Here is a 12,646-nt window from a genome sequence, read left to right as displayed (position 1 = left end):
TTTGGAGGTAGGGCATTTGGAAGTGATTAATTCATGAGGGTAGAGCCCACATGAATGAGATGAGGACCCTCACAAAAAGACGGAAGAGCTATCTCTGACTCTCCATCTCTTTTGTCCACCTGAGGATACAAAGGGCAGATAACCATGTAAAATCAGGAAGCAGGGCTCACCAGACACCAGAACGGCTGGCTCCTTGATCTTGGACTTCATAGTCTCCAGAACTAAGGAATAAACATTTGAGAAATAAATATGAGAAATATTGTGTAAGCCATCCAGGCTGTGGTGCTCTGTTATAGCAGCCTGAATGGACTCCCCCCGCCTTTTTGACAATTTTTCTATGTGGTATTATATGAGATTGCCAGATTTCTAGACAAGATTAGAGAGTTGTTTTGCCAAGGAACTCATACCTAGGGCCCTTCTCCCACCCATGTTGGATAGGCATTGGTTCTGGGTCATCGTACGGGATTTAAGTGGCCATAAACCTTGCATTTTGACGGGGGCCAAGATATCCTGTAGCTCAGTGATTGATTCTCTGGCAGTCATTATGTAGCCATGTCTAGGCTTGTACTGCTCTTTCTACCTTAAATGTCCTTATTTCTCTTTTCTTACTCTCAAATATTTTACATTCGTAAAGCTTTAGTCTCGTGTTTCCTTTCCTTTGTGAAACCAGGTCCATGGCCTATATTACCCATACTATACATTTGTCAATCTTCATACTCTGTGGAAAGACACTTGTGTTATTGTTTTAGATGACCTAATTATAAGACAGGGTGATTAACTCCAACTTCACAGTTATATAGTAAGGGTTGAGCTAATTGTACTTCATCTTGTATATGTCTTTTTAAACATTTTTTGAAATACTCCGTTTTTAACAAGTCAGTGACCCCCCCCCCCCGATGATCAGAAGTTACCAAAGGCAAACACTCCTTTACACTTGGTCTCCTCCAGAGTCCAGTCCAGTGTCTCCAAAGCACACATGCTCAAAAACGGTTGGTTAGTTGATTGTTTTCCATATTTAAAGTTCTGCCATCTGCTGAACTATTGCCAGGCATATCCCATGAAGCTTCCCTTCTTTTTAGATAGACAGGGAACCCTGCGAAGTGTGGATGAATACTTTCTAAAAGGTTAGGTGTTGATTGACTGATTAGCTTTTTGGCAAGGAAAGTATTTCTCTCTTACATCATTACAGATGCACAGTTGTACCTTTCAGGAGTCTGTTTTTGAGAGGCACAGAGCAGTTTAAAGCTGTTTCACAGTAGGAAGGCGTTTATTACTATGGAAGACATTTAGTGGCTTCAAGGCTCCATTGAAGTATCATGATCTGGGCCAGCTGGGAAGGGAGCACTCCTAGATTATTCTGTGACACTTAATGGGAGATCTCATGTACCTTCCTCTTTGTTACCAGGGCTTAGTTACATGGGGGAGGGGCAGATTCTCTAGGAGAATTTCCACACTCTCTGCATCTGTGTCTCCTCTTTTAAAAAGTCACGTAATTGTGGTGTAGTTTATATACAGCAAAACTGCACATCCCCGTTTAGGGCTTACCTTATCCTCCCAAGTGTAGGAGCTATGGTGAGGCCAGGTGGCTCTTACATGCCTTCCTCCTGGCCAACTCTCCCTGCCCATCTAGTTCACTGTGCAATCTCAGGCTTTTCTGAAGTTTTTATTTATTTAATTTTTAAGTTTTTAAAGACGAAAAGTAATGAAGTCAACAGATATGGCAGTCATTCCTGTTTTGCCTCCTCTAGGCCCCCCCTGACTGTACAGCCAACCTGAGCTGCTGTTAGGCCGCATCACACGGGAGAAAGGCACCCCGAAGCTCCACTTTGCTGAAAGCATATAGGTCATTCTGCAACTCGTGATCCTTTTCTTTCCTCTGTTCCCTTTTTGTCCTCAGCAGTATGCACAACGTTGTTATTGATGTTGTTGAGTATTCTTGGTGATTCCATGCCAAGAATGAAGACAGAATACCATCAGGAAGATCAGAGGAGATGATGTCACGAAATGGGCAAATGTGAGGCACCAAGAGAAAGAAAATTTGTTTCCTGTAAGAAGAAGTGATTTGCTGGAAATTTGAAGCATTATCCCAGTAATCTAAGTGGCGTGTTTTCTTTATTGCAAGAATCTTATCGCTTTCTTGCCAGTGTGGTAAAATCAAGCCCCACCTCCCTGCACCTGCTCTGTCCTCTCATTTATTAGTAAGTATCAACTGTGACATCATAAAGCAATTTGGGCCTGGGGACAATTGGTCCCTGAAAAGGGGGCAGAAGTTCTATTTGCTTACAGTACCTGAAACACCTGGGATTACCCTGTCATTACAGCCACTGCTATTGTTGCTTCTCACCAATACCCTTGGATATCTTGTGATAGAGAACATAAGAAATTACATTTCAGATGGGGTCATGCCTTTTCTTCTTCTCCTTTAGAAAGGTTTCTTGAGTTGGTGCGGGAGTTTTCAAAGGAAATTCACTGGGGCCTTGCTCTGGACCATGACCCTATGTAGCAGAGTGGCGTTTGGCACAATGCAGGCCTGTCTTGGGCTCTGTCCACGGGGGTTAGCGATTGCGCGTACGGGAAGGTCTTCATTACAATGCTTTAGTTGCCGCTGGCACAGATGGAATGACATTATACAGTGTGGCCCTAAGTTAATGGAGAGTGATTTTTTTTTTTGAAAACACAAACATCATAGAAGTTGTACATCTAAATGAGGGTTGTGCCCTTCAAAAGTTGTAGCATGGAAGGCGGTGCATTTAATCCATCGACGCTTTCCTGAGCCAAGCATTGCTGTAACTTCTGATCTGAAGTTGCCGTCAGGGTCTGCGGCACATTAAAAATATAAAATATTTATTGTGCTTTTTTTTTTTCCTGAATGCAAAAATTATTTAGGTTTGCTGCAGCAAGTTTGGAAAGTACAAGAAAACACAGAAAAATAAATTATCCATAATCTGAGCACCCAGAGAAGACCTCTGTCCAAACTAATGTGTATCTTTCTGGTAATTTTTTATGCATCTGCAAACATGGATGTAAACACGCACACGCTGACATGTGCATGTTTATTCACTGAACGGAGGCAATAATCTTTACACTGTCATTTAGGCTGCTTAAAACTATGTTACAGCACATTGCTTTGAATATCCTCCGTGGTCCAAACATTTCTCTTGAAGAGGATAGATTTTTATTTTTGGAAACAACCAGAAGTCATTTAGAGCCAAGCCTAGGTATCTCCATTATTAAACTGGCTAATATATTTTAGGAAAACCAAAAAATCCATGTGACTATAGAGTCATAAATCTGGCTTTCTTGGGTTGATCAATCTGACTTAATGTTATATCCAAAAGCAGGGTTCCATGAATGTTTTAAGCCATGGCCAATCATTGTCTTAAGTGTATGGATTTCAAAGGTGAATAGTTTGAAGGAGAGCATGCTCTTTTAGATATAAAACTTCTGGTTCTATACTTACGGAACTTGTAGCACTCACTAGAAAACCAGGCAGATTTCCTCCCATAATCTTCGAGCTTTCGTGTTTTAAGTGGCATGTTAGCCAGGTAGGAACCTCACTTGTTTCAAAGCCATTTTTTTCAGGATCCTGAACCTCTCTTAGCCTGGCCAAGATGTTAGTCTGATAGTTAAGGCTGCTTCTTACTTCGTGGATGTTAGCTGGGGTCAGCTCTCCCTTACTTCACGTAATGTCCACTTTTTCCTTGCCTTGGAGCAGTCAAAAAGATAGGCTGAGGGAAGTTAGTTTCCAAAATAGTACCAATTAAATATATTACCATTTATCCATTCTGAAATAATGAATGGTTTCTAATAGATTAGTTAATATGCATTAATTCCAGGCAATTATAAAAAAAGAATCCATCAATAATTAGGACCTTGGAGTTCATTTTTCTGTCACCATCCATCACCAGGGTCTGTCTTACTGATGGTGGTCTCCTCCTGGTCTCCTGGACAGTTGTGGAGACCTCAGCAGGCCAGATAGGGCTTTATTATGCAAACACATTGGCAGCCCCTCATATATTATGAATGGTGAATTAGTACCAGAAATTAATATCTCCATCCCCAACCTTGCTACTCCCTATTTTGTCTCCCCCAGATGTAGATGATAACTTGGGGAGAATAGGTGTCAGGACCTGGCTTGGCTCTGGAATCCTTCTAGACCCAGAAGATAGCTAACTTAGGAAAGGGTAATTTATTAGATTTTTGATAGACTTTTTCAACCAGTTAGCTAGTTCTAAGACTCCTTTGGTTTCATAGGACTCATGTCTCCTGGGGATCTAGATTCAGCTAACAATTAATAAGCTCCTGTTATATGGCAGATAGGGTGAAAGGCCATTTTACAGCCTCATTTTATTCCCACATCAGTCCTTTTTTTGTGTAACAATGGAATTGAGGTTCCAGAGGGGGTTAGTAACTGGCCCAAGGCCATACCATTGATAAATGAGGAAGTGGGATTTAAATCTAAGTACTGGAGATTTCAACACCTGTGTATTCCACACCGCTTTGCTTTATATCATATCTCTTCTCTCTCCTTCATTCCTTCATGCATTCATTCATTCATTCAACCAATACATTTATGTATTTGTTATTATCTGTTTCTTCCCATTAAAATGTAAGCTCCCTAAGGGCAGGAACTTTGTCTCACTGTATTTCTAGCACCTAGAACCATGCCTTGCATATAGTAGGTGCTCAACAATGGTTTTGTATTGTGTAGGGAACAGAGACCATCTACACTAAAACCCTGGCTTAGCCAATCTCCAGCTATGTGACCCTGTTTTCTCACCAGAAAAATGGTGAGCTTCATTCTCTTCATTGGTTCATGTGAGTGTTAAAGTCTGTAGAATAGAACTTGGTTCATGTAAAGTGCTGAGTAAGTATTAACTCTTCCTATTATCTGTTGAATGAATACAATGTTCGAGTGCCTATCAGGTGCTAGACTTGAGATAGAGCAGTTCACTGTCTTCAGTTTTCATGGAACTTACAGCCTGGTGAAGGACAGGATGGAATAGCAGGGTAAGTGCTGTGAGGAGGGAGGTATAGAATGCAGGGGGAGCTGATGGGAGAAGGTTGGGGATAGCTTCCTGGCGCAAGTGATGTCTATACCAAAACCTGAATGATGAGTAAGGTTCCAGGTGGAGGAGGGCTAGAGGAAAAAGAGGGCCCGGATGGAAGAAAGAAAGCATACATGAAGGCCCTGGGGTGAGAACAATATGGTGTGTCTATCAGTTAGGATGTTTTCATAATTGCAAGTAATAGAAGGCTCAAAAGTGGTTTTATTAATAAGGAAAATATTAGGTCATTTCCAAGAACAAGGAATGCAGGTGTAGGCATTCTAGGTTTAGTTAATTCTGTGGCTCAAAGATGTCTTCAAATTCTTTCTCTCTTTTCATTCTGCCATCCTTTGTATCTTGGCTGATCCTGTTAGGTTGGCCTCCCTTTATGGTCTCAAGACGATGTCATAGGCAAACAGCCTCATGCTTATTCTGGAGAGAGAAAAATTTCCCAGAAGCCCAAGTTTTCCCATAAGGTCTCATTGGTCAGAATGGCATTGATGCCCTTTTAAAAACCGGTTACTACCAAGGTGGGTGGAATTACCATGTGGGGCTTGAACTGACCATGATTCATTCCCTGTGGTTGAGATGCTGACCTGGAAGAACATCTTGTTCACCAGCGAGGGCATTAAGAACCCTGCAGTAACACTCCAGTTGATTATAACTGAGAGAGAGAAAATAGTCTCTGGACCTGCCTTTTGAACCATGGCAGATTACAGAGCTTTTGTTTGAGAGAACATGACCTTGCATTTTAGTGGACTTGTATACTTTCCCTCTATCACCCAACCAGTTTCTCTTACTAACTTGGTGACATGGTTAGTTGAGGGTAATAGTGTATGTGTGAAGGCAGGTTGGGTAGGAAGAGGAGATATGGAATGAAATCATGGCATCTTAAGTTCTCATGTAGGGTAACTGCTCCCTTGATGTAGAACTATCCTTTACTCAGATGCTACTTGAACACTGCCATAGATGGGGAACTCAGCATCTCACAGAACAACCTTTTTATTGGTGGTCCCTTTACCCCTCTGAGCTTCTGGTAAGCAGAACTCCTTGATGCCCCCTGACCCTCATCCTTCCTCTAGATACCTTTAGTCCCATCTGCACCCCCAGTCCACTGGTTCCTGATGTCACCAGATCGGCTGCCCAAACCCGAAAGCGCAGGATTGCTCTAATCAGTCATGGATGCCTGCTGAGTCCACTGTGGGAGCCATGCTACAGCCTATAATCTACTTATTTTATCTGAACTTGCCTGATCTGTCTGGACTCCTGCCCTTCCCTGGTTTCAGGCTCTGAGGCCAGGCTCTGTGAATTCTAGCCTTTGTTTTGCCTCCTGACTTAGATAAGCTCTCTGTGTCCCATCTGTCTACAGAGGGAAGACTCTCCCTTACCCTCCCCCTCCATGGAGATGAGAGATTATAAGAACTCCATGCTCTCTGATGGAAGTGAAGGTTATGAATTTCAGCCAGATTATTTTCATTACTTATTGCTCTCTTCTTGGAACATATCTCTTCTTCCAAGCCCTTGTCAGTAGAAGGTCAATGGATTACCTTTTTCACTGGTCTACGTTTGTACTGCCTGTTATCTCCTGGTCCTATATAGAAAACCCTGGAGTGTCCCACTTGGTCAGCCCTTTTCTAAGCCCTGGCTGCCCTGCATAGTATGGGCCCCTCCTTCCTTCCCACAAGTTCCCAGCTTTGCTGAGCTGAGAGGAAGGGGTTGCCTTGGCTGGTGGTGGGCCTCACTTGCTTTCCTATGGCTCAGTGGCCAGAGAGAGCTGAGGCCCTTTCCATGGGCCCACACCCTGCAGAAGGGCAGACGTACCCTAGGTTGGGATGGTATGTTTTAGTTTTCATGACACTTCATTCAACCCACCTTACCTTGTTTCATCCCCACTGTAACGCTGTGAAGCAGGAGTAATAGCAAGTACATTTAGCTTGCTTTTATAAAAACCATAATTGAGGTTCTGAGAGGTTAACTGATGTGCTGAAGTTAAGGCCTCTAGTTAGTGACTGAACTTGGGCCAGAACCCAGGCCTCCTGTCCAGGCCTCCTGTCCCTGCTAACGGGCGTGGAATCTCAAGGGAGTGGTCTCTCTGCTTCTTTGTGTTTTATCTAACACTGCCTGGCCTTTTTACATCCTCTTCTGAGGCTCCCATGAGTTCTGTGTCCTATGCCTTATCAAGCACTGAGCTATAGGCAGGGCAGTGGAGCACCAGGTATTTGTGTGGGGGGAAGGGTATGGGTTGTGGGGTATGTGGGTGGGGGAGGCTGAAGAACACATGTTCCGTGTTAGTCTTTATTTCAATGAAGTTGTTTGAGTTCATGCTTTATTGCGGTGCTTTAAAATAATGTGTTTCTAACGGTGCCCCTGGGGGTAGCACTTGCACTTTTGAGATCCTATTGCTGGAGTGGCTCACGAGACCAACCACAATAATAGAAAATGAGGCACCCCCTGGTGTACCATCTGAATTTATAATAGCAATTTCTACGATGCCCCGAGGCCAGCTCTGTTTATATTTGAGAACATGTGAGAGCTTGGCACTGAGGGGGCTCCTCCCTTCCTGTCCTGTTTTGATCTGAGCCTGTCTGAAACTTGGAGAGAGGTCTTCATCAGCCTCCTGAATCTGGCTCTCATGGTTGGTTTCGAAGGAAAGGACTTGTCCTCTCCTACTTTGGTTTTAGTGTGAGTGGGGAGGCTGATGGAAGGGGCATGGTTTCCTGTCTGTTAGCCACTTCCCTCCTCCCTCCTGCCTCTCCACCCAGTGTGCAAAGCAGAAAGGCCCTCTGGGGTCTCCTGTGCTTTCCCTGTCAAGGCAGTGAAATATGAAATGACAACATAATGAAATGAACTTGGTCTCATTAAGATTCCAAATAGCTCTGTTTTTTTTTTTTCTTTTTTCCCCTAATTCAGCCGGAGACCCACACCATGGTGCAGACAATAGGCAGAAGTGGGTCATGGTCGTGGGGGGCCGGGGAATGTGGCAAGAGAAGTGGGGACAAGGTGCCAGCATGGTTCAGGCCGGGACAGCGAGCCCAAAGGTATATCAGGGGACTGAGGAAGAGCTGAATTGTCCATCAGAATTTCTGGAGGCAAGAATATAGGTTTTGGCTGGTGCTGCTAGAAAGTCACCCACAAAGAAAGCTTTCCTGGACCTAGGAGAGGGATCTGGGTGGAGTAGTTACACAGGACGAGACATCTCCACTTTCTCCCAAACTGCTTAGTGATTGCTTGCCCTGAAAATACTTGATGTGAAAAATGAACAAAACCCATGTCACTTCATTCAATAAAAATAAAGCCAGCTTTGTAGATTGGGTGAGAAATATGTACACATTGTTTATATGCATTCTCGGTGGGCTTATATATACTGCTTTGCCTCCTGACAGAAGCCCATGGAGGGCTAGTGATCTTCATTCATGCATCAAATATTATTGACTCCCTACTATGAGCCAGGCACTGTGAGAGGCACTGGAGAGTCAAAGGGGAAGGTGACATTGTCCCTGCCCTCAGAACCGTGCGATCACAACCTCCTCTCCTTGCTTTCTTTCCCAGGGCTTTCTTTCCCTTTGTCTTAGGTCAGTTCATTCATGAGTTGCTGTCATTCATGGAGGAGTCTTCAGTCACTGGAGGCAAAGTTAGCCTTAGCCTCAGTGGTTCTCTACTCTGGCTGTACATCAGAATCCTGGGGGCTGCTTTTAAAACACACTGATGACTCGGTCCCATGGCTGGGGTTGACACTCATGGTGTAGATACAGATAGGGTGTACTGCCAGCATCCATCTGATTGGTTGGGCTCTTGCCTTACTGGTAAGTACATGTTTTAATCATTATCCTTCACCCCACTCCAGACCAATAAAATAAAAATTCCTGGTGTTAGAGGCCTGAAATCTTCCCAGATGATTCTAATGTGCAGCCTGGGGTGGTTTTGAGGGGGGCAAGACCCATGTGTGTTATACACATCTACAAGGTCTGAATGCTGCCAAGCCCCAGGAGCCATTGTTGGGGACAGTTGAACCGCTCTGATGCCCCACTTGGGGTCCCCAGCAGTAAAGTGACATCATCATCAAAAGACATCACTCAGTGTGGCGCTCCCACTTAGCACAAGGAGAGTGAAGGGAAAGCTGAGGCTTCCAGCTTTTGAACCTTAGCGGTTTTAGAAACAGAAAAAGGCCCAATCCAGTCCCCTCTTTGTACATATGACAAACCTCAGGTTCAGGTGCCTCCGTGATTTCCGAGGGTGGCTGTTTGACACCTATCCCGGGGCCCTTAGGTAGCCCACTTGAGAGTTATTTTTGTAGCTGGAGAATGTGTCATGGAAGCTGCATGATGGGCTTTTTAGCAAGTGGCTCAAGGCGGGGACATTATCTGGCTAGGAGAAATTTGTAAATCTTTGTAGTTGGGCTAAGAATGTGAGTTATATATTAAAAAAAACCTTTTCCCAACAGAATAGTTTTGTTGATGTGGGCTGCCTGCGTTGAGGTCAGGGAAACCTTGTTTCCCATGGTGTAGTGGCTCGAAGCCACTGAAGGAAGATGTCTCCGTAACGCCTGGTTGTTGGCCTCTCTACGTGGCATCCCCAGGCTCCCCAGTTGGCATGGCTGGCTCTGCCATGCCAGTTCTCTCATGAATTCCTGACATCTTGACCTCATGACCCTTACAACCCACTTACCTCTGTGTGCCTTTTTGCTCCATCTTCTGTATTTCCTGTTGGAGGACCTGGCCTGCTTTGAGATGCCTGCTCTTGGAACCCTTCTCCTGGAACCAACAATTCAGGGCCTTCCTCCCTTCCTTTCCTCTGCCCCAATGGCCCTCTGCTGCCCCCACCTGCCACAAGTCCACACTAACCATGGAAGTTCTGGAAGCTTGCCCCACAGGGCATAGGAACAGTTTCTCTTATGTGCCTGACATTGTTCTAGGCACTGTCACTTGGGCCATTTAATTTAGTCATTTTAGTCCTGGGTTAAGTATGCTCTCCATTTTACAGATGAGGAAACAGGTTCAAGATCGGTAAGTCCCAGAACTTGAAGAGGTAGAAATAAGTTCAAACTCAGTATAATGCTGCTGCTTTTACATGTTGGCTTTTTCTTTACTTCCATTGATTCTGGCGGAAATAGCCAAAAAAAAAAAAAAAATGTGAAGTAATCTCAGAGCAGTGGAAATTAGCCACTAATTTTCAAAGTGATTATGATGAGACTCAGGGATCATTCAGGATGCAAGACTGTCACCTCTACTACAGCATGGTGTTGCTTTTCCTATCTCTTCCTCCTCAAGTGTCCTGCATCTTCCCTCTTCTTATCAGGGGATGTGGGTGACAGGAAAAGTAAAATTCTCGGACTATCAGAAGACAAAGCCCACTTACAGCTCAAGACTCAGGAAGCAAATAAATGAAAATTAAAGGACAAAGTCTCCCATGGGCCGAGCAAGGTGGAAGGTCATAACCCATCCATCAAGATTCAGATTTCTTGAAAGGAACTGAGCAAGACATGGGGGTGGTGCACGAAGAAGCCAGTGATGGGAGATGCATAGAATGGGAAAGCTGGGAAGCTGGAAAATTGACCCCAGCCCCCATCTTTCCCAGAGGACGCCAGTGAAGAGGCAGACTCCAACTGAAATTCAGCAGCCTTCACTCCCTTTTCCTGTTGATCCGACCCCATCCTGAGAATGGTGGATGTGGAGGATGTAGGTGCCGCTGGGAACTGACAATTGCTCTTAGATGGAAAAGTTATGAGGAAGACAATGGAGGCATTTTGCTGGCATTGAGTTTATCATTATTCTTCCTGTGAAGAGTGCTTTGTCCCTAATGGGAGTGTGCACTGACCTTTGTATAATGGAACATAGGGTGATGCTGAATGCAAACAACTTTATACACACATGCTGTAGTGTCTAGTCATGTTCACATCCACACTCATGCATACAGTTACTCTGGGATGATGCACTGGGACGAGGTACAGATTTGCTTTGAAAGACCCAGGACCTGAGGTTCGGTGAGGTAGTGAAGAGCTGCTTGGCAAGAGTATAAATTTTGGAGGGAAAGCTAGGACTTGTAAAATCAGAGAGATAATGTAAATTCCAAAAGGAAAAATTCAGATAAGGCTGCTAGGGTAGGAAATTTTAAGCACCATGGGTCCATAAGTAGTGTTTAGAATCTGACCACTGGTTGAAGAGATGTTGCTAGTGGCACACGTAAGAGTCAGTGAGGTGTGCTCTGATCTTAAGTCAAAGGTTCTGTTCTGTTTATTGTTGGAGACTGTGGATCCAGCCCTAGCCAGGGACGCCAGAGACAACTTCTCTCTCCCAGTTGTTAAACTGGTGGGAGAAAATCATCACCTGGAAAGACGTTGTCATTTCCAAGTTATTTAAAGCACAAGATTTTAGGCAAAAGATGATAGAGGAAAATATTCCGGCTTTGTGCTTTATATTATTAAATTTTGTTCATGTACTCAAAAATGTATTTTGAAATGTGTCTATGATGACCAAGGAATGGTGCAATGTGTTGCCAAGAATACAAAGATTAAAAAGTTGCTTTCAAGGAGTTTATAATCTAGAGGGAGAGAGAAACATGCAAACGAATAACTCTAATGTGAGTTAAAAATAGCCTGTTGTGAGAACAAAGAGAAAGAAGTGCATTATTATGGAGGAGATTTAGGGGCAGTATCATGGAGAAGCTGGCCTTTAACCTGGGCCTTGAAGCGTGAATATAATTTTAATTGGGTGGGGAGATGGAGAGGAAGAAATAGTCAGGAGGGAATTTTGGAATAAGGGAACAGCATGAGTAAAAGCCTAGAGGTGTAAAAAAGTGTGTAGCAAGTCTGAGGAAAGGCAATTAATCCAGCATGGCTGGCATTTAGGGGGCTGCTGAGATGAGACTGGAAATACTTAGTATCTCCAATGAGGAGGATCCAGGTAATTATACAATTGTCCCATTTAAATTGGCTAGCAGATAAGGGACCTAGAGGGGAGGGACCAGATCTAGAAATAATACATTTTCTTAACCACACACAGCTGCTTTACATTTTTTTTCTTCCCTCTTCACTTCCCCTTGCAGCCATACAACCCTGTTTGTGAGAGTGTGGACACCTCTTGTGTGATTGTAAGCTCACACATTATTTTCCTTACCCATGTACTCTCAGACCTTTCTGAACACCTGTATCCTACCCCCGACCTCCAGTGTGTGTATACCTTTCTACGCAAGCACGGTGGAGCATGCTGAGGGCCAGGTGACCATTAAACAAATACCATTGAGCTTGGTAGGAGGAAGCAGAAATGGATTGCAAATCAGGTGCAAAATGATGCGTTCTGCAAGTCGGCTAGAATAATTTCAGACCCCGGACCTCCTGCTGACGTGAAAAATGACATTTATAGGGGGGAAGCTTAGAATTAATCCTCCAAAATGATAGTAAAGTGAATTCTTTCCTGGCTCTGCTGTGATTGCTCTTCCTCCCATTTCTGTCGCTCCCTATTATTGTAATGAGTTCTGCTCTCCAAAGTGGATAAAGTCACCATTCAGATAAGATCAGTTTTGTCTGGTGCAGCCACGTTGATCTGATCACAGTTTGGACTGCGGTTTTTGAATTCACCTTGGGTATTTTACTTCTGGGGGGG

Source organism: Ursus arctos, unplaced genomic scaffold, assembly GCF_023065955.2.
Source record: "Ursus arctos isolate Adak ecotype North America unplaced genomic scaffold, UrsArc2.0 scaffold_25, whole genome shotgun sequence".
Lineage (NCBI taxonomy): Eukaryota > Metazoa > Chordata > Mammalia > Carnivora > Ursidae > Ursus > Ursus arctos.
The sequence above is the reverse complement of the archived record's forward strand: the minus strand, read 5'-3'. Positions refer to the sequence as shown.